The 25,042-nt window shown below is 35.5% G+C and overlaps 1 long non-coding RNA gene and 1 other non-coding gene across 2 annotated transcripts in view; one reads left to right on the forward strand and one right to left on the reverse strand.

Moving 5' to 3' along the window:
• Positions 1–1,609: 1,609 nt before the first annotated feature.
• Positions 1,610–25,042, reverse strand: part of LOC135320073 (uncharacterized) — a 45,377-nt gene continuing 21,944 nt past the window's right edge. The window contains exons 2-3 of the long non-coding RNA XR_010379229.1: positions 12,397–12,475; positions 1,610–1,707 (exon numbers count right to left, since the gene is read on the reverse strand). This is a non-coding gene — a long non-coding RNA (uncharacterized LOC135320073). The remainder of the gene's footprint in view (positions 1,708–12,396; positions 12,476–25,042) is intronic.
• On the forward strand, positions 14,827–14,933 carry LOC116149920 (U6 spliceosomal RNA). The gene has a single exon (XR_004133540.1). It is a non-coding gene; the product is annotated as a U6 spliceosomal RNA (small nuclear RNA).

Genomic DNA, 25,042 nt, shown 5'->3' on the forward strand with positions numbered 1-25,042 from the left:
TCAACTACACTTCAATAAAAAAATTTAAAAATAAGCAATTAGATTTGACAATAAAAGGCTAAAGAGAAAATAAATCTCCTAAGGTAGATGTTCCTATCTGAAAGATTAAAGTCTGATCCTCAGGGAAGGTAAATATACAGTAAACCAGTGTTTAAGTAGCAGAGTCAAGACTTGATCCCAGGTTTCCATGACTCCAAGGCAAACTTCTCTATTTGCAATTACTGGTCCCAAGGAGAATTCTAACTAATTGATTCTTCATGGCAAAAACTCTACTCCTGAGCAGTGTGGCCCAGTATTTTTTTTTTTTAAGTGCTAGTTGAGTGAGAGAGAATAAACACAAGTTCACCCAGAGGAAGAGAGCATGCACTCCACTCACAGCGCGTGATGCAATGGAAGCTCATGCAGGCAAAGCGACTGGTGGATTAGAGACTCCGTCAACTACACGGGGAGCGGCTTCCCACGTGGTGTTGTCTACGCTCCTCCAAAGGGGAGCCTGTCCCTTTAATTGTGACACTGTGTGAGATGGCGTTTCACCCGTAGGATAAACACAGCTCATCTCCGGTGACTGTCCATCTTATTTAAATATATCTGAGGGACAGTTCTTTAAAACTGCCATGGATTTGATTTGGATTGCAAAGCAAAAGTCACATGAAAGAGAAAAACTGGGAATTCAAAAAAATTATCTGTTTTTGGTGGACCTGGTTAGGCTTCTATATCAAGATCCCCAAGGTTTGTTACTGCCTCTTGTTTACTATTCGGAACAGAAATTTGAGAAGAAAAACCTCCATGACAAGAAAGAAAAAACATCATGCAATAGCGTTTATACAATATAATCTCTGATTCCATAAAAATATAAAATTTTACATAACACGTATAGAGAGATATAGACATATTTAAAAACCCCGATTGGGGAAGAAAGATAACCTAATGGCAATACACCAAAATGTCAACAGTTGTTATCTTTTGCATGATTACAAGTGTTTATTTTCTTCTTTATGCTTTTCTATGTTTTATATAATTTTTCTTAAGTACATGTATATGGCATTTAAAAAGAATCTTTGCTCTTTTTCGCAGAAGAAAATCTATAGGAACCCACTTCTATTATTAATCACCATAGAAAGCCTAATTTCAAATTTAATAAAGTAAGAGCATGGCTATATTAAATGACTAAAAATTAACAGTAGATTAGATGAACTTTCTTACGTTACCAACAGTCTTCTGGAATAAATTATTTAACTTTCTGAAATGATTGAAGTGTTGAGAGTGGAAGTTTATTATTCTCTTTTTCAATTGTATGGATATAAAAAATCCTGCCGGTGGAAATTACATCTTTCCTCAGGTGGCAAATATATGGGAAATAATACTCTAGTCTCTCTGTACTCAAACGTAGGTGCCAAATGTTTCACAGCTTTATTCATTATTAACTCTGCAAAGTCTTGTAACATGTGCTACATACTCCTTCTCTTGAGAAGCAACTTTAGTTTTATTTTCATGGACCACTCATAAATATTAAACAAGAAAGAATATTTTAGTAAATACCAAATTACCATGTCTTCAGTCTCCATTGTGCATTCAGAGTGCTTTAGTGCATTACAGAAAGTAGGGCTGGCTCTTTTCAGCCTTTGCTTCTGAATCTTTGGTCCAGGAAGGTTGTGGATTGCTTAAATTTTCTTCTGTGTATTGCATATTGCTCTGGAGATGAATGACCTGGTTGTGTAGAGAGTCCAGGAGGCAAGCAGTGTTAGGAACGGATTGCAATTCAAGCTTGTGAACTATCAGAATGGCCTCTTCGCAAAACCTCTCTCAACCAGCCTGAAAATGGAAGGCATTCTCTTAATGCTACATCTTCAAGTATAAAAGTTCTATACATCATCTTTATAAAATGTCTTAGAAGTATGTTTGAGGATAATAGAAATAAAACAATTTAAGGCTGAAAACTCAAGAGAACTGGGTCCTGAGCCCAGTTCCATCACCTCATACGGCTTTGAAGAAAGTTGTTGGCCTTTGGAAGTCTCATTATCAGCAAAATGAGATTAATAACACTGCTTCTGCTACCTCACCAGGCTGTTGAAAGACTCAGGTGACCAGAAATCTACTCTGAGAAGTAGAAGAGAAAAATGCAAATACAGGTAATGTGATTTTTAAAACTTCAGAGGTCACTTATTTATAGACCTTTTTTTTATGTTTGGAAAATGAAAGTACTTTTTAAAAAAAAAGTGTGATCTGAGGCATTATGTCTCTTAAGGACAACATGGAGAAAAAAAAGACTTACCCATAATCACACTATTTACTGCTGTCCACAATATGATAGATTTTTTTTTCTACATATGATATGCATGTGTGTGTATAACTACATAACCATACGTACAGCAGTGTCAGACCACACAAAGCATACACACTAGGTGAATTCTGGTTTTTAACTTAATATGTCTTGAACTTCTTTCCATTACATAAAACTGTTCATGCAAATGATCATGCAAGGGGCTACATAATAATGCTTTGTATAAACACATCATGTTATTTAAGCAATCTTCTATTATTAAATAGTTTATTTTCAGTTGGAAACACAATGCTGCAAAGATTATCACTGTAGTTGAGTATTTATCCATATCATTAACTATTTCCTTAAAATTACTTCCAGATTTTTGTCTTTTTCAAATTTACAGCTTTACAAAAGGGAGTTTGCTTTTTAATCTGTGGTTAAGTGAATATACAAAGGTCACATAGCTAATGTACAGAGTGGCTTGTCGTCTCACCTCCAATATATATGATTTAAATGTCCCTATACTTTCCACTGTACCATATGGTCTCCTGTCACAGGATACTAGTCAGAAAACTGTGTACAATCCTCGTGCCCAAAATGCAAAAGGGAATTTTCGAAAAGAGAAATAGGAATGCTTAATCCAGGGAAATTGTAATTTTGACAGTGTGGTCATATTTTGGAATCATCCTTGCATTTAAATTTGTAATTTGCAAAATGCTAGAGGGAGCCTGACACAGTCTCCAAGTTCCAGAGGTCTAACCATGAAGTATATTGGTCTTTTTAATGAGCTCAGCAATTTTAAGGGGAAGAAAAATGCATTTATTGATCTGGCTCAGCTGTCTCGAGTTGGGAGTTGTCCCAGTAATCTTGTTACTACGGTATGTATGCTTTTATTCCCTCAGCATCAGAATTAAGTCTATATTTAGAGCCAGCAGCTGCATTCTCAGCAAGACTTCAAGATATCAGATGCACCCAGGAGCTCTCAAGTACCCATTTTCATTAACACAGGCACTGATGGCAAATATCTTTTTTTTTTTTGACCAGCTTATTATTTCCAGTCCATAGATTTTTTTTCCCTCCTTGATAACTCTTTGTCTAAACTAACACATAATTTTGATCATTTCTGGATTCAGGCCTTACAGGCTTAGATTTTAGCAGAGATTTGAATATATTCAAGAAAAACATTTTTTTTTTTTTGTAATCTGACTCATGAAATCACCAGATTGGCCCTCGGAATATTTCACGAATCTAATACAAAAAAAAAAAAAAAAAAAACCTATAATAACTAAAGAAAGATATTATATATCTTCATTATTGTTCTTTTCCTCACAAAAATTAATTTAAAAATATATATAATTTTTTTCTCACCTAGAGAAAAACTATCTTTGATGTCATTCCTTTATATTTTTCTCTCTTCTGCAATGAAAAATATGCTCATGTGCAGAAAGCCTGGCTTGCCAGAGGCTCCAATTCACCCTCATTTACCATATGCAATGCATAAATTTATATGTGTTAAGCTTCGAGAACAGCTGATGACAAATTTCAGCTTTCTGATCTAGTTTTAATTCCACCTAGACTCTCTGTCCCCTTATATCAGCTCTGTGTGTTGTGAAATGCTTTTATGACTAATCAAATATCTTCTGCTGCAAAGATTCTAAGGGCTCTTAGGGAAAATGAAAACCTGTATTAACAAGAACTTGAGAAGTGCTAATGAATTGTGTTTATCGGAATGCCACTTTTTTTTTTCTCCCTTATCCTTGAAGGGTCATGGGATTTCAGAACAGAGGTGTCCTCTACAGCCAGATTCTATGACTGTGAAATGTTGGCTTATAAAGTTTCCCTCTTAAATGGTCAGATTAGTTCTTACAATATTATCATTTACTTTCTAGTATCCCAAGTAGAAACTATGTTCAACTTCTGGTCATTTACTTGAGGCAAAATCCTGCATATTGCATCTCTCGCTACTGAAATTTAGGTAGTTTTAAAGGAGGAAGAGATTATTTGTTTCAACAACCTTTGGGTTTTTTTTTTACAGAAAAAACAAATGAAAGTTAATGTCAACCAGGTAACAACAGAGCTGTGGCTTAAGTGCAGGTCTCCAAAATACCTTTCAAAATAGCCCAAAGAGATACATTTGATCTTTCTTAAATGCTTAAGTGTAAGCAGAAAACCTATTTGCCCATTTAAATTATTGTGGTGTCTTAAAACATAATAAAGGCAGATTGAGTGGATCATAATTCGTAGCTGAACAAAGAAAGTGTTTTGCTTACTTGATTAAAAATCTTTCGTGAATGTGTCAAGTCAAATGAAAACTGAGTACCTGCTAACCAAAATAAAGCTGAAATGAATAAGCAGGCTAATGAAGTAAATTATGACACAGAAAGAAAGGAGCCAAATGATTCTAAACAATAGATCATTGTGAATTCGACAGTTTGAAGTAAATGACGAAGATGGTGACCAGTTTATTATCTAAAAAGAAAATTTAAAAAAAATTTCCTAGAATGATGGCATCTTGAATAAAAACAGCTAAGCCAATTTCTTTCTTAAAGTATACTGAAATGACCAAAGGAATACAAAATTGGAAGAAAATAGCTATCAGCACTGGAAACTAGAAAATAATGGCTGTCCACATCTCATAAAACATGAAGGCACATTCCGCTAAAATACAGAACACATTGGAATATACTGAGAAACACAGCAAGGACCAACTCATAATCGCTCCCTCTGGAAAGCAATATAATTTCAAATGTAACTAACAAAAGATATACTGGCAGAACACTGCTAACAAAACCTAATTTGCAAAGGCACAAAAAAGATACCGATGCAAAGCGAAGCATTCTGAACCAACTGTGCTGGAAAACCCTAGAGAGAGTTTTGCTGCAGCAAACTGAAAATGAAGTCTCTGTCCCAGCCTTATTTTGTCCTCTCCATGTGACCTCAGGTTAGTTAATTACTCCTCCTGTGACTTTCGTTTTTCTAAAATGTCAAAGAGTGATAATAATAGTACTTACTTCATAGGTTTATGGAAAGAAGGAGATGAACAATACGTGCAAAGCTTCAATCATGGTGATCAGCTCAAAACAAGCACTCAATATGTGGGAGCCACTATTGTCATAATCCTCATCGTTTGCATTACTATCACCATCATCATCATCGCAACCTTCACCACCTGAAGAGCTATGGACCCTCCCTCTTTATAGAAAAGCAAGGAAAAGAGATGGACAAGCTCTCCCATGTGAAGCCAGAACAGAACAGAAGATCAGCTCCAGAAAGCTTGCTCCTGGTGGTAGATTTATGCAACAAAGTAGCATGGAAACCAAGTCCCCTGCACTATAACTGCCCTTCAGGGGCTCACCATTTTTCCCAGAATGTTGGCATCAAAGAGCTGGCGTTATAAATATATATCAACAAGTTCTTAAACTTAAGATTGAAAAAGGATTTTAAAAGCACTCAAGTAAGGAGTCTATTTTAGGATATAATACCAGACTAACATTCTCATGTAAATATCAAAGAACAAAAATACAAAACCAAGGCTAAATAATGCCCTCCCCCACCAGATGTCCACATCATAATCCTCAGAACCTTTGAATATGCTACCTAACATGGTAAAAGGGAATTTGGAGGTGTGATTAAATTAAGGACCTCAAGATGGGGAGATTATCCTGGATAATCCAGATGAGAACAATGGAATCACAAAGGGCCTTTTAAGAGAGAGGTAAGACCCTCAGAGTTAGGTCAGAGTAGGAGATGTGACTATGGAATGAAAAGGCTGGAGTCATGCATGGAAAGGGTCACTCACTAACCAAGGAATGCAGGTGCCCTCTAGAAGCTGAAAAAGACAAGGAAATGGATTTTCCCCTCATACTATCCAGAAGACACCAGCCCTACCCAACAACTTAATTTTAGGCCAGTGAGACTAATTTTGGACTTCTGAACTCCAGAATAGCAAGATAACAAATTTGTGTTGCTTTAAACTACTAATTTTGTAGTAATTTGTCACAACTAGAATAGGAAACTAAGACAAGGCCTTTGAAATTACTCTTTATGAAGAAGGAGGGTTATGATGTAGCACTCAAAAAATTATGTATCAAAGGACATTCTTGCAAAAAAGATAAATGCAAAAAAAGATGCAAATAAAGAGAATCCTCTTTGTGGTATAAGCAAAATTCAGGACTATCAGGACCTCATGAAAAAGAAGCAGAAATGAATATGAAACTGCAAAGAAAAGGGAAGAAAGAGATCCAGCAGAATTAAGGGAAAAAAAAAAAAAAACAAAGGTAATTTATGTGGTCTGAATGTTTGTGTCCCCACCCCACAAATTCATATGTTGAAACTCGAACCCTCAAAGGTGATATTATTGAAAGGTGGGGCCTTTGAGAGGTGCTTAAGTTTTCACCCTCATGAATGAGATTAGTTCCTTATAAAAGATGCTCCAGAGAGGCCCCCAGCCCCTTCAGCTGTGTGAGGACACAGTGAGAAGTCTGCAGTCCAGAAGAGGGCCCTCAGCTGACCATGCTGACTCCCTGATCATAGGCTTTGAGGCTCCAGTCCTGTTTGTTGTTTGCAAGACACCCAGACTACGATCTTTTGTTATAGCATGATGAACAGACTAAGAGGAATTGATCATTGTAAAGCAGAACTTAAAATGACATTAGGAATAGTCAGAGGCAAAAGGGACGCTGCAGAAAAGGGATCCGTTATACAAGAGGAAAACATAACCAATGTTCTCAGGAGGCAAATTAAAAAGATAAATAGATGAATATGAAAATGCTAGGTTGAAAAAGATGACAGAGATATAAAACACATGTTCTCCTTCCAAAAGAAAACAACACATCAAAAATAAGTGATAAGAAAAAACACAATAGGAGAAAATTTCTTGAGCAAAATCTTGGTCACTTTAGAGTAAGATAACATGCTTAAAGAATCTTAGACAAAAACATTTTTTAAAAGATTACCGCTATCATTAAGTAATCCAACTTAGCAGCACTAATTGTGTGACAGCATAAAATTATGTGCTTCTTGATGAAGTGCAATATAAAGAACATAATACCAGCTAAGAATAATTTACAAAAAAAATATTAAACTTGAATCGAATCAAGACTTTGGACTTAACTTCCAGATTACCTGGCAATATTGGTGAAAGAGAAACAAGATAAAAGATACCACAATTAGACAAATAAATGCAGAATGTAGGCCATTCTATAATACAACATTTACATCAAAAGTAAATGTCACTAAATTAAGATGAAGAAAACTGTTCTAAGGTAATGAGCCATAAAAATGAACTATAATATATAAATCTTAATTGGATTTGGGTAGAAAAATACAATCATAGAAATTCTTTCAGTGACAAATGGAGAACTTTGAAGATGGATTAGGTATCAGATGAAATTATGTAAATATTGATTTTTCTGGCGATAGTTGCATCACAATAATGTACAAAAAAGTCCTTTTCTTAAAAATATGACTGAAGGCGATCTAGGTGGTAAAGTGTGCACCTTCTTTGAAATGGTTCAGCATATATACACATACACAAGTATTTGCAAATACATATGACAAAATGTTAATATAATTATTTCTGAGAAGTGAGTTTATGAATGTTTATTGTACTACTCTTCAACTATCTTGCATGCTCAAGAATGAGTGACAAGCACTGGAAAGGGTAAATGTAAATAAAAATCAAATTTACAAAAAAAATGCCTTTGAGTTAAAATATGTCTAATTAAAATGCATGGCATTGTTAACACATGGGTAAATACTTCTGTGTATCTTAGTATTATCAGAGAAGTGTTAAAAGTAAGAATTTGCATTGGATAATAATGTCATGACTCATGGCTGTCATATTTAGGGTAGCCATTGAAAGAATAAATAAATAATTACAGGCTAATAAAGGAAAAAAGGCATATAAAAAATAGTCAGCTAACCCAAAAGAAGGCAATTAATTTTTAAAAAGGAAACATAAAACAGAAGGATAAAGAGGAAATTGAAAGTGAATGGAAAATAAAACATAACCATATCAATAATTTCACTAAATGCTAATGGCCTAAATACTCCAAGGGGATGAGTAAGAGTGACAGAATAGATCAAACAAACAAAAATACCACAAAACAACACAAGCAATTATATTCTCATGAAAATTCTCACTTCTTACCTTTAAAATCAAAGAAAAATGGAAATAGATGGATATATACCTGGATTTTATATTATATATAAAGCTATATAGAATTTATATAGAGAATTAAATTCTATATATACATTATATATTACATTCTAAACATATATACATTCTATGTATGTCTATATGTAATCTATAGTACAGATTGGCATATATGTTGATATATATTATAATGCATGTAATATATGTATGCCAATTGATATACATGTGTATAAATGAAAAGAGATTTGCTGTACCTACACACATATCAGACAATATAGACTTCAAGGAAAGAAGATTAATTCAATTAATAACAGGATTAAACTACCAGAAGATATCACAATCTAAATTATGCACCAAATAACTTAGGTTTAAAATACATAAAACAAAAATTGACTGATACATGGGAAAAGAGACAAATCCAAAATCATATTAGCACAACTCTCTTAAAAACTGACAGATCAATCAGTCCAAACCCCAGCAAAGAGGGAATGTATTAAAGATTCAAACAAATACATTTAAAACTTGACCTAATCAAAAGACATGAAAACACTGTACCCAATAATTAAATAATTAATATTCTTTGGAAAAAACGGAGCAGTTACTAAAATGGAATAAAAGTTGGCCATTAACCAAGAATCACTTTAAAGAGTAAAAAGCGGTCATCATGGCACAACTGATTAATGCACCAAGCAGCCAATAGGAGCAGCATATTGAATTATCCTCCCACCACCCAGACCAGAAAGAGTCAGTTGTCCCTAGTTCCTCCAATCCAAGCTCACTTGGATCAGTGAATTCTCTGTATCCTCTTTGACAGGACGATGTCAGTTTCATTAGCGCTGTAAAGGGTAAGGACGAGAGGAAAGTACTATGCCTGCTGGCCTTTCTCATTTATTTATATGTTGAAGCAAAAATTCTCATTACTGCATTTTTCTCTCACACCCTAGTAGACAAGGTTGGTAGAAGATAAAAGCACAGTTCACATGCTTATTACGCTTCTGTTGGTAACAGCACTTCAGTAAAAATGAAAAAATCCAATCAGGAGTATGGGATTAACAGATGCAAGCTACTATACGTAAAATAGATAAGAATTTACTGTATAGCACAGGGAATTATATTCAATATCTTGTAATAATCTATAATGGAAAATAATCTGAAAAAAATATATATATATATAATTGAATCACTTTGCTATACACCTGAAACTATATTGTAAATCATAAATATTGTAAATCAACTATACTTCAATAAAAATTTTTTTTAAAGAAAAAAATCCAGGACAAATAGGAAACCAGATGAGATATTAGGGCAACAGTGGTAAACTGGGACTTTCCCAGACTGACCAGAACATATGGTCACACTAATTTTGTCTCACTCTGAAAAACAGTGGGATTTTTTTTCAGCATTCTTATTTAACAATAGATAGGATGGGATGGATTGATTGCCTTTTTTCTAGTTCTCTGCCCACATGCTTAAGGGACAAACTTTTTTCAGTTCAACAGCTGAAGGGCAGGGTGACCGGCACAACTCCCAGGTGATTTCCTCTTCTGATTCTTGCTTCTCATTATTTGAATCTGGGGGAGTAGGCACATGTAGAGCCAAGTTCTTAAATATACCACTAGTAGAGAGCATTAGTGATTTACTTGTGGGAACTACATCCTCTAAGATGCGATCAGCCTTTACTACCATCCTCCGTGCAAGTTGTTCTGTAGCAAGTTGTTCCTAGGTGCCCCAAATAAATATATTCATTTAATGAGGAAAGGACAAAAATAAATAACCTGGATGCTCAAAAAAACATCAACCCTACTGCAGAGGGGAAATTATCTAGCAGGTAGGAACAGACTTTGAGTGTTTCAGTGTGTCTGGCGGGGGGAGAGGCGAGCAGAGACTGGGAAGTCTTTATAAATAGTGTTAATGCTTTTTCTTGTGCATAAACATTTGCATTTCCTTGGTTCAGCTTGCTCCCAGTTAAATTTTTTACAGATTCTGATAGATATCTGTCAATCTTAATTTTATATTTTCCTAAGGTGTCATGTATTTCTGCCTTCTTAGGTATTTAGTGGGAAATTGGAGAAGATTCACCAGAGGCTTGTAGCCAGATCCCCTTTTAAATTGAAAGTCTGAATCAATGATTTTTAATCAGGGGATATGAGCAGTGTGCAGTGGAGCTGATTAAAACTCATTAAAGTACAATTTCCTTAAATATGCTGTTTCTGTTTTACTCTGTATCTGTCATTGTATTATCACAGGCCGTCAGATATGCTGTAAGATAATCCTTGCTTCCAGAATTAAAACTGACACCACTTAGCGATGACTCTCCAATACAGGGGTTGACAGATTCCCTTGGCACTCCCCTTTATGGGTCCCTTACCACCCCCAAGAAAGACAGTCTTATGTTTCTCAGTGTATTTGGTGAACTGCAAAAAACAGTGTTTTTAAATTGCAGATTTCCCAGGCCAAAGGCCCTGGGAAATGTAATGCATGGTAGTTTAACTGGTTTTTTCCAGATGGAAGACAGAGGTAGAGTTAGTTCTATTTTTTTCTTTATTTTTCCATTTCTTCTGAGAATTTTCCTACATCAGATGAACTCTATCAACACTGAATAGGCCCCGTTTTAACCACGCGAAATACAAAGATTCATGTATAATATATTGATTCTCTTTAGTAAACGATAAAAATGGAAATACTTTTGACACTTTTTGTAACAACTAATTCTATCTTATGACTCTGCCAGTGTAGAGAAGTACTTAAGTCTGCCTTATCCATGTTGTAAAAGGTGACTCATAAACTGTCCCTCTGATACTCAATATATCACTAGACATATGACATCTTCTGTTCTCATGTGTGCTAGAATATAAGAAATTCCATTTTATAGGTGAGGAATTGGCTGACAGTTTTTTCTCTTTTATTCATCAATTCAATTTTCTCAAAACATTTTTGAAGATACATTCAATTCATTTAAATAGGTCTTTAAGAGGGTAATTTCAGGTACCTTGATCTGATAGGAGGGAAAATGCAAAAGCAATAACCAAGGGTTACACTTTGATTCTATTGCCCTTTCCCCAAAGATTGCAGGTAGAGATTCTTACTTGGACCCAAATTTTAATCAAACAAACAGATACATTTTTAAGTGATATCACAGGAGTCACCACCAACCTAGTAAATTTGTATTTCATATGTTTTTCTGAATGGAAGATAATTTTTGACTTTGTTGTTTTTATGCACATGTCATTATTTGACCCACATTTGTTGAGTACTTAGTATTTTTCGCAAATAGTGCTGCAAATTAACATTATGTTGTCTCATTTTTGGCCTCACAATCCCTCTATAAAATAGAAATCTTACTTCACTTAACAGAAAGAAACCGAGACTCAGAGAACCTCATTAACTTGCAAAGGGTCATTTAGCTATCGAACAACAGAGCTGGATTCTATTCTTCCAACAGAGATCTGATGCTATTAATGTCAGAAACTCATGAATTTTCAACTAGTTAAAAAATAAAGAAGTCTACAAATATCATACTTCTTGGCAAGATGCTGGAAGCTTTCCCACTAAGATCAGAAACATGGCAAGGAGTCCTAGACAAAATGGACCAATTCCTTGAAAGACACAAGCTGCCAAAACTCACACAAGAAGAAGCGGACAACTTTAATAGGTCATATCTATAAAGAAGTTGACCGATAATTAATTATCCTCCAAAACAGAAAGCACTAAGTCCACGTGAGTTCATTAGTGACTTCTATCAAACATTTACAGAGAAAGTGTATTGATTCCCTATAATCTCTTTCAGTAAACAAAAGCAGAAGGAATACTTCCTAACTCGTTCTATAAGGTCAACATTTCCCTAATACTAACATCAGACAAAAACATTTCAAGAAAAGAAATCTACAGACCAATAACTCTCATGAACACAGATGCAAAAATCCTCAACAAAATATTAAGAAATCTAATCCAACAATGCATAAAAAGAATTACATACCATGACCAGGTGGGATTAATCTCAGGCATCCAAGGCTACTTCAGCATCTAAAAATCAATTAATGTACTCCATCAGCTGGCTGAAAAAGAAAAATTGCGTGATCATATCAATAGATGCAGAAAAAGCATTTGACAGAATTCAACACCCATTCATGATAAAAACTCTCAGTAAACTAGAAGTAGGGACAAACTTCCTCAATTTGACAGAGAATAACTACCAAAAAAATCTAAAACTAACATGACACTAATGGTGAGAAACTTGAAGGTTTCCCACTAAAATCAGGTACAAGGCAAGAATATCAGCTCTCATCACTCCTCTTCAAAATTATATTGGAAGCTATAGCTAATGAAATAAGAGAAGAAAGGAAATTTAAAAAGTAAACATATTGGTTAGGAAGAAATAAAACTGTCTTTGTTTGCAGATTACATTATTGTCTATCTAGAAAATCCAAAAGAACCTACAAAAAAAAACACAAAAAAACAAAAAAACAAAAAAACCTGGAACTAATAAGCAAGTATAACAAGACTGCAAGATACAAGCTTAATATACAAAATTCAATGATTTCCTATATACAAACAATGAACCATGGAACTTGGAATTAGAAACACAGTGCCATGTATATTAGCACCAAAAAATTAATACTTAGATATAAACCTAACAAAACATGTGTAAAGATCTATATGAGAAAAACTGCAGAACTATGATCAATGAAATCAAAGGAGAAAGAAATAAAGAGATATTCCATGTTCATGGATAGGAAGACTCAATATTGTCAAGATGTCAGTTTTTCCGAACTTGATCTGTAAATTCAATGGAAGCCCAGTCAAAATTCCAGCAAGTCATTTTGAGGATATAGACAAACTGATTCTAAGACTTATATGGAGAAACAAAATACCCAGAATTCCAACAAAATATTGAGGAAAAAGAACAAAGTTGGAAGACAAATGCTACTCAACTTAAGACTTACTAGAAAGCTATAGTAATCAAGACAGTATGGTGTTGCTAAAAGAACAGACAAATAGATCAATAGAACAGAATAAATGCACATAAATATACTCAACTGATCTCTGACAAAGGAGCAAAGGCAATGCAATGTGGCAATGATAATCTTTTCAACAAATGGGGCTAGAACAACTGGACATCTACAGGAAAAAAATTAATTTAGATACAGCCTTATACCTTTCAGAAAAAGTAACTCAAAATGGATTACAAAGTTACATGTAAAACACAAAACTATAAAACTCCTAGAAGGTAACACAAGAGAAATCTAGATACCATGGGTAAGGCAATGACTTTTTAGATACAATACCAAAAGCACAATCTCTGAAAGAAGTAACCATAAGTTAAACTTCACTAAAATTAAAAATTGATGCTCTGTGAAAGATGATGTCAAAAGAATGAGAAGATAAGCCACAGACTGGAGGGAAATGTTTGCAAAGGCATACCTGATAAAGGACTGTTTTCTAGAATACACAAAGAATGCGTAAAACTTAACAATAAGAAAACCAAGAATCCAGGTTAAAAATGGGCTAAAGACCTTAACAGATACCTCGCCAAAGAAGATATGCATATGGCAAACAAGCCCATGAAAAGGGCATTCACATCATATTTCATCAGGGAAATGAAAATTAAAATGAGATACAACTACATACCTATTAGAATGGCCAAAATCCAAAACACTGACAGCACCAAATGGTGGCAAGAACGTGAAGAACAGGAACTCTCATTACTAGTGGGAATGTAAAATGATACAGCCACTTTGGAAAACAGTTTGGAACTTTTTTACAAAATTAAACATACTTTTACCATATGATCCAGCAATTGCACTCCTTGGTATCTACTCAAAGAAGTTGAAAGCTTATATACACACAATATTACAGCCACACAAAAAATTTGCACATGGATACTTATAGCAGCTTTATTTATAACTGCAAAAACTTGGAAGCAACCAAGATGTCCTTTAGTAGGTGAATGGATAAGTAAACTGTGGTACAGCCAGACAATGGAGTATTATTCAGTTCTAAGAATAAATGACTATCAAGCATTAAAAGACATAAAGGAAACTTAAATGCATATTGTTATGTGAAAGAAGGTAATCTGAAAAGGCTACATACTATATGATTCTAACTATATGACATTCCAGAAAAGGCAAAATTATGGAGACAATGAAAAGATCGATGTTTGCCAGCGGCTCGGCGGGGGGGATGAAGAGGTGGAACGCAGCATGAACTTGATGGGGTCACTGTGGGCAGCTCTCTGCTTGTGTGGAAGCAGGGCTACATGGGAAAATCTCTGTACCTTCCTCTCAATTTTGGTCTGAACCCAAAACTGCTCTAAAGAAATTGAAGCCAAGTTATATCAAGCTACATAGGATGGAAACATGATTTTTTTTTTTTTAAAAAAAGAGGGACATTTAAAAGGACAAGCTTAGTGCTTGCTTCGGCAGCGTATATACTAAAATTGGAACGAGACAGAGAAGATTAGCATGGACCCTGCGCAAGGATGACACGCAAATTCGTGAAGCGTTCCATATTTTTGCACAGGGAAATATATTCAAGATCTTGTAGTAGCTCACGGAGAAAAAGAATATGAAAATGAATGTATGTATATTCATGTATGACTGAAAAAAATCAATAAAAGGACAAGCTTAAAATAATTCTTCCACGATCAAATATATAAAATGTTAGCGTGAAATGTATTAAAATTACCATTAAATATCAAAAATACAAAGATTTTTAAGTCTCCTACTGCTCCTACTGAGTCTAGATAATCTGTTTCTTCAGCTGAAAATGTTGTAATTATAAGGCTTTATTGTACATGATTTTTTTCTACCTTATTGATTTTACTTACATTGTTTTTTCCCCCTTGTCTTCAGCATTTTCACAGATGCATGCAAATGCCTGGAATTCAGGAGGCATGCATTTTGCTATGATTTCTTTTCTCCAGTGATCCTTTTGTTTTTAAACCTTGCTGATACTCTCTGCAAATATGCCTTTATAAAGACATAGTCTCTGACTGGCATGAAACAGGATTTTATAGACCTCTTCAACTTTGAAAAAGAAAATCTCACTGCTGGCAGACACATCCATTACTTAGAAGCCATTTACTCTTTAACAGCTTTCTGTCTCCAGTTATAAAATCATCCTCTGCATGCTCCTTGGTTAAAGTGTTGGTAACCGCCTGATTCATATCCATTTTTACATGATTATTTGTTCAACAAGTCTGTTACGTATCGGTGACTAATCAAAGCAATAGGGAAATATTAGTAAACAAACAGATAAAACTTCTTGTTTTCCAAAAGCTTACATTCCAGATGGGGAAGCAGACAATAAAAATAGTAACTCAGTTATACAGTGGTAAGTACCAAGTGGTATTTGAAAGTGATAAATGCTAAGAATACTTTAAAAGAAAGTAGGCTTCCAAAAATGGTCAAGTCTAGGGAGGATATCTGGGGAAGATCTAACTTAGGTGACTTAAGATCTGAAAGAAGGTATCTGAGGTTTGACATGGATTCGAGCAGATCCAGTTACATGTCCGCACCATCTAACAACCAACAACCGAAGACTGAAAATGGAAGTGTGAACATAAGTGCCCCAGTGGGGATCAAACTCACAATCTTGGCCTCACCTGTTCCCTATGTTAATAGAACTTACCAGCCAGTAATGGCCAAGGGACCAGCTCCACAGTGACCTCATTAATATGTTAAGGCTATTTTATCTGTGACTTGGGTAGGACCAATGAGTGTATATTTGAGGAAGCTCAAAAGTTTATTTTGTATTATCTGTTTAGCTGTTCATCAACTGGCCCCAATGTATCCAATTCTCCCATAAACACTATAGCTGAAAATGTAATGGCTCCAATAAACGTGTCAATTAATTCACTTTAAACACGTTATCTTATATAATCCTCATAATTACTTGAGGTTGATACGATTTTCTTTTTACTCATGAGGACGTTAAGGCTCAGGAAGATTAATGAACCTCCCTAAGTTAACATGGCAAGAAAGTGATCAAACTAGAAGTCATACACGGACTAGCTTGATCCTAGAGCACCGCCCTTAAGTATCATGCTTTGTTCAACAAAGTTGATGGCATCAGAGATGAAAGAACCTTAGTATTAATCCTGTCTACATGAGGCTCAGAGAGCTGGAAATATTTTTCCAATGACTTGAAGAAAGTCAGGGGCAGAGTTTGAGCTAGAAATCGAATGTACTCTTCCTAGCCTAGAAATCTTTCTACCACAATATGCGGAGGTTATTTATTGCTATAATATAAAGCTCCAAGAAGAATAACACCTGTCCCAGGACCCATTATTTCTTGGCAGGAATGACCATGACCCTCTGGGGAATGTCCCATTCTTTCTTTAAAATCCAATAAGATGCTATATCTGGGAAGTCGTCCTTGATACTTCAGGATACTGCTATCCTCTTCTTCCTTTATACCTCTATCATTGCCCTACCATGTCATCTAAATCGTATCATAATATATAAATTGCATGCCTTTATCTCTGTTAAGACTGAGTTTCTTGAGAGCAATCACTACATCATTCATCTCAGTTCCCTTCATGTATAAAAATAGGTATATAGCAAGCAATAAATATTTCTGAAATTTATTTTTTATTTCCATTTCCTTGAGAAAATCATGATTAATAGTCTTTTAAGTTTTATCCAAAGAGAACTTTAAAGAAATCATATTGTCCATTGTCTTTAAGTCAAGTACGTATTAAATAGATAATTTTCCATGTTTCTTTGAGCCATGAAAACTGAAATACAGGAATTATCCTTAATGAAATGCAAGTTTTTCTTTCATTATTCTTATAGGAGCCAACAGTATTCGAAGTTTCTCAGGAAGAGATACCTTTTTGATAGTGAGCCGGACTCACCAGCCCTAGTAGTGCATGTGCGATTGGGAACATCCTTCCAGGCAAAAATCCTCACCCAACCCCATGTACAGAGGTTCTCCTGCATTGTTATCTGCCCACATAGCTTTCCATTCCCCACCCGATGCATTGCTAAATACTGGAAAAAGAAAATCCAGAGCCAAAAACTTCGTTTCAAGTTCCAAATCTTTCATTTGCTTTCGAAATGAATGGGTGTAAGTCTCTCCAACATTTTGAGCCCAGCAAAATGGGAATAAGAATATGGGCTGAGTCTTCTTCCTGGCAGAGTGGTACAAATCAACTCCGTAACACTTGCAGAGGTCTTAGTCACCTGTTAAGTTTAGTCCCAGTGACTATTATTTGTTCATATTTTGTTTACATGCGTAGCATTTACCACCCTAATATCAGCATCTCTATTTTTTGCATTTTTATTTATTTATTTATTTTTATTGAAATATAGTCAGTTTACAATGTTGTGTCAATTTCTGGTGGACAGCATGATAGTTCAGTCATACATATACATACATATATTCCTTTTCATGTTCTTTTTCATTATACGTTACTACACAATATTGAGTATAGTTTGCTGTGCTATACAGTAGGACCTTGTTGTTTATCTATTTTATACACAGTAGTGTCTGCAAATCTCAGACTCCCAATTTATCCCTTCACACCTCCTTACCCCCGGGTAAATATAAGTTTGTTTTCTATGTCTGTGAGTCTGTTTCTGTTTTGTAAATAAGTTCTTCTTTTTCTTTTTCTTTTTTTTTTTTAGATTCCACATATAAATGATATCATATGATATTTTTCTTTTTCTTTCTGGCTTATTTCACTGAGAATGACAATCTCCAGGTCCATCCATGTAGCTGCAAATGGCATTATTTTATTCTTTTTTGTCAGTGAGTAGTATTCCATTGTATAAATATAAACTTCTTTATCCACACATATGTCAATGGACATTTAGGTTGTTTCCATGTCTTGGCTACTGTATTTGGAGGTGCTGTGAACACTGGGGTGCATGCATCTTTTTGAATTAAAATTCTCTCTGAATATATGCCCAGGCATGGGATTGCTGGATTGTATGGTAAGTCTATTTTTAGTTTCTTTGAAGAGTCTCCATACTGTTTTCCATAATGGCTGCACCAGGCTACAGTGTAGGAGGGTTCCCTTTTCTCCACAGCCTCTCCAGCATCTATCATTCATGGGCTTTTGAAAGATGGCCATTCTGACTAGTGTGAGGTGATACCTCACTGTAGTTTTGATTTGCATTTCTCTGATAACTAGTGATATTGAGCATTTTTTCATAAGCGTATTGGCCATTTGTATGTCTCCATTGGAGAAATGCTTGTTTAGGTCTTCTGCTCATTTTTAGATTGGATTTTTTTTTATTATTAAGTTGTATGAGCTGTTCATACATTCTGGAAATTAAGCCCTTGTCAGTCTCATCTTTTGCAAATATTTTCTCCCATTTCATAGGCTGTCATTTAATTTTGCTTATGGTTTCCTTTGCTGTGCAAAAGCCTATAAGTTTAATTAGGTCCCATTTGTTTATTTTTGCTTTTATTTCTATTGCCTGGGTAAACTGCCCTAGGAGAGCATTGCTAAGATTTATGTCAGATAATGTTTTGCCTACGTTTTCTTCTAAGAGATTTATAGTGTCTTGTCTTTTGTTTAAGTCTTTAAGCCATTCTGAGTTTATTTTTGTGTATGCTATTAGGGAGTTTTCTAACTTCATTGATTTACACACAGCTGCCCAGTTTTTCCAACAGCATTTTATCAGCACCTGTCTTTTTGCTTCAAAGGATAATAAAAACATAAAAATGTGAAAAATCATTTTTTCTCAAACTTTAGATGAAATTCCACAATTATTTACCTTTTTATAGAATTTTATCTAGATTGATGATACAGAGAGAAATTGTTCTTCATGGACAGATATTGAATGAAACAAGAAGCTTGAGAATGACTTACTTATAAATAAAAATAAATAGTTTGAGTTGGTAGGGTCCTAGGTCTGGGCCTGTTTTCTGTTATTTTGGTGAGCGCCATTGGATGTTTTCTGATAAGGGTGTTTGGGGTGCTTAGTTTGAAGGAAGATAATGAGCATCAATTTGATGTTCCTTGATGTCAGGAAAGACCAGCAGCTCTACTCGTGTTCCCCTGCTGATCCCTTTCCTGCCTCTAACACAATGGCTCTGTCCCTGCTGGTCTTTGTGCAGTGTCTATGGAAATAGTCTTGTGGACACTCAGTGTCTGGGAGTATTGGAAATTCCATGATGCATCACTGTCAGCAAAACAAAGAGAAGAAACTTACCTGGAGAAACAATTAGAAGAAAGAGAATCAAGGTTGACTTGCATATTTGAAGCTAATTGAGGGATATAAACAAGAACAGAGTTGGAGCTCAGGCAAGAAGATCAGCATCTTAACAGAGATCAAACTATCCATATGTCACTCCTAGAAACCCAGCGTCAGAACTACCTGGTCAATTTAGTGTAATTATACTTAAACCCATAGATAGATAGATAGATAGATAGAGATACTGATATATAAATGAAGTAAAACCAGCTCTCAATTATGAAGCATCATGTAGTTTGTTAGTTCCAGTTTAGATCAAAGACCACGAGGGACTCTGCACGGTGGATAATAAAATGTCTTTCCCGGTGGGGTGGATTGTATGAAATTGTTGTGGGTACTGATGGCTGCATGCCTCTCCTCCCATCCGGCTATCTCCAAGGACAGCCAACCTTATCAAGGAGGGGTTACTAGTAAAAGGGAACTTGACTTTTATCATTATCAACTCACGCTCACTGAGAGCCTGCTGGTACCTGCCATCGTGTGTATTATTCATCGTGTGTATCATTCATCACAAGACCCTTGGGAGGCAGGGATTGGTACCTCTTTCCTCTGCCTTATGAATGAGTGAACAGCTCAGACACGGTAAATAATTCACTCCAAAGAAAGCGTTAGAACTTCAGTGTGAACTAAAATCTAACTGCTAAACCTTATGTGTCTTTTCAGCAGCCCATACAGACTTTTTTTTTTTTAATCCATTTAACTGGCATATATTAAATTAGGCATTGTAGAGAAAATGATATAGTTCTAGTTAATTGCACAGGCTTCAGAGTCAGACAAGGCTAAAATTCTAGCTTTGTCATTTAGAAGCTATTTGGCCTTGGGGAAGTTATTTACCTTCTCGAAGCATTAATTGCCTCACCTAGAAAATAGGTTTAAAAATATGCCTATTTCAGAGGCTTGTTTTGATCATTAAAGAAAATACTGCCTACAAAATCATTTAACTCGGTGCCCAGGTCATAGTAAATATTCAGGAAATGGTAGCTTCTCTAATTGTGATAAATATGCCGTGGTCTCTGCCCTCAAGGGCCATAGATTTAAGGAGGGAAGATTAGATATGTATCAGGTGACTGTAATAAATAATGTAATTAATAACTGAAAAAGACGTTGTGAGAGTTGAGAGTAACGAGTGATAAATTCAGTCTAGTGAGATCATGGGTGGCACTGTGAAGGACACATTTTATTAGGGCCTTGAGGAATTGGCTTATGTAGATTCAGTGACAGAGCATCTCAAGAAGAGGCATGGACTGATTTGGAGGCAGGAAAATACTAAGCTTGGTTCATAAACAAAGAGAATTGAGATTCACTCAAACATAAGCTTGATATAGGAATGCAGTGGAGACCAGACTAGGAAACTGTATTAGAGACTTGAATGTACAGCTAAGGAACCCGTTCTTTACCTACATGATAATACAGAACCTTTGAAGATTTTTAAGAGAGGAGTCACAGGAATGTGATTGAACTACTAAGCAAAATGTAAATGCAAAATGTTAGGAAAATGAAAAGGAAAAAATGCAATAATTAGATAAGCCAATTAAAGAGAATGTATGGAAGTTAAGTTGAGCAATAAGGGTGCTTAGCAAAGTAGAGCCATGGGAAGATAATGCAGAGAAAAGGACTATTTCTGAGGGTGAAACGTACATAAAATGGACAGGAGTTGGCAAACGTTAGGCAGAAGAGACAAGGAAGAATAAAGAATAAAAAAAATCACTGAGATTTCCAGTTTGAGTTGAGAGGATGGTAGAGGAATTAAAAAAAGAAAGCGATCAGAAAAGAGACCAGCTTTGCAGAGCAGATGAATTCTCTTGACACAGGGCATGTGAAACCAGACAGCTACGCAGAGGTGCTCAGAGAACTATCAGAACAGTGTGACTGCATCTCAGGAAAGACTAAATCACGATGGTAGCTAATTTGAATCACCACAAGGCAGAGAACCGAAGAGTCCTTTGCTGAATGAAATGACTAAGGTGGAAAGAAAGAAGAACCAGGAAGGGGAAAAGAGCCACAGAGAAAAATGAGGAGAATGACCAGAATGTTAAAGCATCAGAAACCCAAAGAAGAAGTTACAAGATAAATGGGAGTCAGCACTGCTCGATGGTCCGGTTCCAACAGTGATAAAAACTAAGGCCAACATTCACATTGAAAAATAAGAATTCACTGACGCATCACTTTGAAAATTACTTTCATAGTTTCTTATGATGTTAAACATAGAGATAACATATGAACCAGCAACTCTACCCTTAGGTATCCACCCAGAGAGAAATGAAAACATACGTCCACACAGAGACTTGTACACAAATATTCATAGTAGTATTAATTCATGACAGGCAAAGATGGAAACAACCCAAATGTCCATCAGTTGATGAATGGATAAATGAAGTATGGATATCCATGCAATGAAATATTAGTTGGCAATAAAAAGGAATAAAATACAAATATCTGTTACAATAAGGATGAGCCTTGAAAACATTATGGTAAATAAAAGAAGTCAGCCACAAAAGCCTTCATATTGCATTCTTCCACTTATTTGAAATATCCAGAATAGGCAAATCTATAGAAATAGAAAATGGATTAATATTTGCCAAAAGATATAGTGAAGATTGATCAGAATGGGAAGTGACTGCTAGTGGATATGAGATTTTTTTTCCCCCAGGGTAATGAAAATATTCTAAAATTATATTTTGATGACTAGAGAACTATGTAGATATACTTAAACCATTGAATTGTATACTTAAATTGGCTGAATTTTATAGTGTATAAATCAAATCTCAATAAATCTGTTTTAAAAAAGAAGAATTTATTGGTTAAGTTTTTTAAAAAATGCTACTTCTGCAAAGTGGTAGGATTCGAAGGCATAAAAGCTTCCGATATGAATCACATTTAAGAAGTTTGTCAGAGAGGTATGGCCATAATGTAAATCAAATGAAATCTTAAGTATGACTCCAAGACATCGCCGGGTGTCTCTGCAAATGAAATTCTGGCAACCCATTCACTTTTGCCTGGAGGAGAGCAAAGAGAAAGATGGGAGTGTGACTCCAATTGCTGATACCTGATTTCAACTTATTTAAAGGCCCTCAAGATAACCACCCACAGATTTCTGAAAGAAGTCTAAGGTTTAGCTATGAGAACTCAAATCACTGTGAGAATCTTTCATCCCATCACCACATGCAGTCAAACACTCGGAAGGACCCAGTGGTCCCTTCATCAGACATCAGAGGGTCCACGGTATGCAGTGAAGCCACTGAGAGGACAGCCTGCACAACGGTTGTCCCTGGCCCACCTGGCAGTCTTACTGTGACGGGGACACCAGGGGCACCAACCAGAGGTGATGTCCCCTTTGTGCGGGATGTGGGAATATTATCAGATGTGGTACAGCTGATCAGCCCCCTGGGACATTTGGTTGGGTCTGGGAGGTCTTGGCACTGAAAGCATTCAATCATCATAAGACAGGGATGACTATGCCTTAGTGCAAAAAGGACTATGAATATTAATTGAATTCTCTGTGTATTAATATTAATTAGATGACTGAAAAATTTCAGGAAAAGAATATTGAGATCAAACAGAAGAAGTGATACTGTGATACACATATGTACTTCAAGGAATAAAAATCCTAAATATTAGCAAAATGCTTCAAAGCAATAGTGTAGGTTCTATTAGAGAAATCATTTCTCTTTCAGATATCATGCTTTCAGTTCTCAAAATAGGGCAGAGTGAACAACAGCAGTAAACGGTAATTATTCTTATGTGCAAATAAGTGAATAGGTAGTGTATCTATGTTAAATTCCCTGACTCCAAGTCATTCTGACTTATTCAAGAACAAGTGGTTTAGGCTAGTGTTTGTTTCAAAACTGGTTAGTGGCCCAAACTGATTAACGCCCATGGAAAACTCGACCCCAAGCAGCTTTTACAAAATGAACAGATACTTCTGAAATTATAGGACGTATACCTCAACACCTCAGAAAGCTTTTGATGGCCAATCAATGGTTAAATACCATTCTATTTCCAGTTCTCGGAGCTATCTCATTAATATAATGGAATTGAGACGCCACAGCTTCAGGGCCTACGTTCTCTATGATTCTAAGATTAATGTGTTGAACAGAACCCTTTAGAACAAGGCACACAGAGCAGGAACATACAGCAATTTATCAGCTCAATGGATAGATAATTAATTCAATTTAACATTTTTTTTTTGGAATGCCTACTATGTGCAAGACACAGGGCTCATTGATCTAAACGATATAGAGAAATGTAAAACATAGTTATTCTATTCAAGATGCTATTTATATAGCAGAGTGGGTTAGACCAAAAAGACAAATAAATTTATCTTTGGGTAACAAATACTAAAAGAACAGTAAAATAAAATGTATTATAAATTTTTAAAGTAAGAAGTATGTTTGGAAGGTCAAGAAAAGTTTCAATCAGAAACTTACCTTTAGACAGATTAGGATGTTTTTAAGTATTTGCATGAGAAGCATATGACATCTATTTTCTCATTTAATCCCAGAAATAACATTCTGAGTTATGTATGAAAATCTCCGTTTTACAAATGAGAAAACTAAAGTTCCAAGACTTTACTGAATTTCTCAAGTCCATGCATAGTCAATAAATAGAATCTGGGTTCAAATCCAAATGTGTCTAGTTCCCAAGGTTTAACCAGGTCAACAAAAATGGCTTTAAAAACACAGAAAGTTGAGACAAGCAGAACTGGGGTCAGATTTCCTCAGATGTGAAGGATTAAAGCCCAAAGATCATAGGGATGTTGATAGACTATAAGTAACACATACAAGCATAGTAGGAAAGAATATTAGAGAGCTCAAGAAGGAAAGAGAGTTTGAAAGCCATTTTGCACCTTTTCAGTGAAAAAATGCAAAACCACTGAAGACTTTTCAAAAAGGGAGTCAAATAACCAGAGCTATTATTCTAAAAGATTGTCCAGACATCCATCTATAGAAGAGATTACATATTGAACAACGATGATGAACATCCATTAAGAACACACACCCCCAAAGAGAGGCTAGTTGTTAGTCCATTTGAGCCATTCACGTACAAATGTTCATTTCTAAAGTTCAAAATAAATATCTGGGCATGAGGCAGAGGTTTGGAAATCATCAGAAAGTCATTTAAAACAAGGCATGGGGTGGGATCATCTAGGCAGATGGTAGATGAGGACGGAGGACAGTGCTCTGGGGAGCCTCCCATTGAGAGGTTTTTCTTGGGATATCCTACCTCTGTTCATCAGACACCTGCTACTGTGTGGGCTCCCTCACCTTACCTTAGACCTGAGCCAAAGTTAGCAATGAAAGCTAAATTTTAAAACATTAGATAACCCTGTACTGCAATATCTACTCTACAAGGTGTTGGAATGGATCAGTCAGGAAGTGACCCTGCAAAGCCATCACAGCTATGCAACATCTTTTT

The sequence above is a fragment of the Camelus dromedarius genome, chromosome 36 (assembly GCF_036321535.1).
Source record: "Camelus dromedarius isolate mCamDro1 chromosome 36, mCamDro1.pat, whole genome shotgun sequence".
In the NCBI taxonomy this organism is placed as follows: domain Eukaryota; kingdom Metazoa; phylum Chordata; class Mammalia; order Artiodactyla; family Camelidae; genus Camelus; species Camelus dromedarius.